Source organism: Sinocyclocheilus grahami, unplaced genomic scaffold, assembly GCF_001515645.1.
Source record: "Sinocyclocheilus grahami isolate Dianchi unplaced genomic scaffold, SAMN03320097.WGS_v1.1 scaffold13399.1, whole genome shotgun sequence".
NCBI lineage: Eukaryota > Metazoa > Chordata > Actinopteri > Cypriniformes > Cyprinidae > Sinocyclocheilus > Sinocyclocheilus grahami.
Genome location: NW_015514886.1, coordinates 24,585 through 25,197, shown reverse-complemented (window position 1 = coordinate 25,197; position 613 = coordinate 24,585). Strand labels below are relative to the sequence as shown.

General features: G+C 37.5%; 1 long non-coding RNA gene across 1 annotated transcript in view; it reads left to right on the top strand.

Moving 5' to 3' along the window:
• The first annotated feature begins 192 nt into the window (after positions 1-192).
• LOC107578998 (uncharacterized) overlaps positions 193-613 on the top strand; it is a 4,982-nt gene continuing 4,561 nt past the window's right edge. Inside the window, exons 1-2 of the long non-coding RNA XR_001608408.1 lie at positions 193-297; positions 378-472. This is a non-coding gene — a long non-coding RNA (uncharacterized lncRNA). The remainder of the gene's footprint in view (positions 298-377; positions 473-613) is intronic.

Genomic DNA, 613 nt, shown 5'->3' with positions numbered 1-613 from the left:
TATATTTTAAAATGTAATTTATTCCTGTGATGACAGCTGAATTTTTAGCAGCCAGTGTCATATTGCAGTGTGTATTGATCACAGTTTTGAAAGAACAGATATAGGATTGTAATAACATGAGGTGTGTATAAATGATTACAGAATGTTCACTTTTCTCTGAACAATACCTTTTTGAATATGACAGGATATGATACTGAGGTGGGTGAAAGGGGTCTGAAGTTGAGTGGAGGGGAGAAACAGAGAGTGGCCATCGCTCGCACAATCCTAAAATCCCCTCGCATTATTTTGCTTGATGAAGTGAGTAAAGACAATCTTGAAGGTTCACAATTAATGATATGGGTTTGTACTCAATCCTGATTTTCAAATTCTGCTTTCAGGCTACATCTGCTTTGGACAGTCAAACAGAGCGTAACATTCAGGCTTCTCTCGCTAAGGTGTGTGCCAACCACACCACTCTGGTCGTGGCACACAGGTAAGTCTATTTCATATGCTAACAGAAGTGCTAAAGAGCTCCACATTTGTATAATAATAACGTTTATATAATAATTTGACAAAAAAAGATGTACAAATACCACTGGTGTGACTTCCATGGACTTGTTACAGTACATTCTTT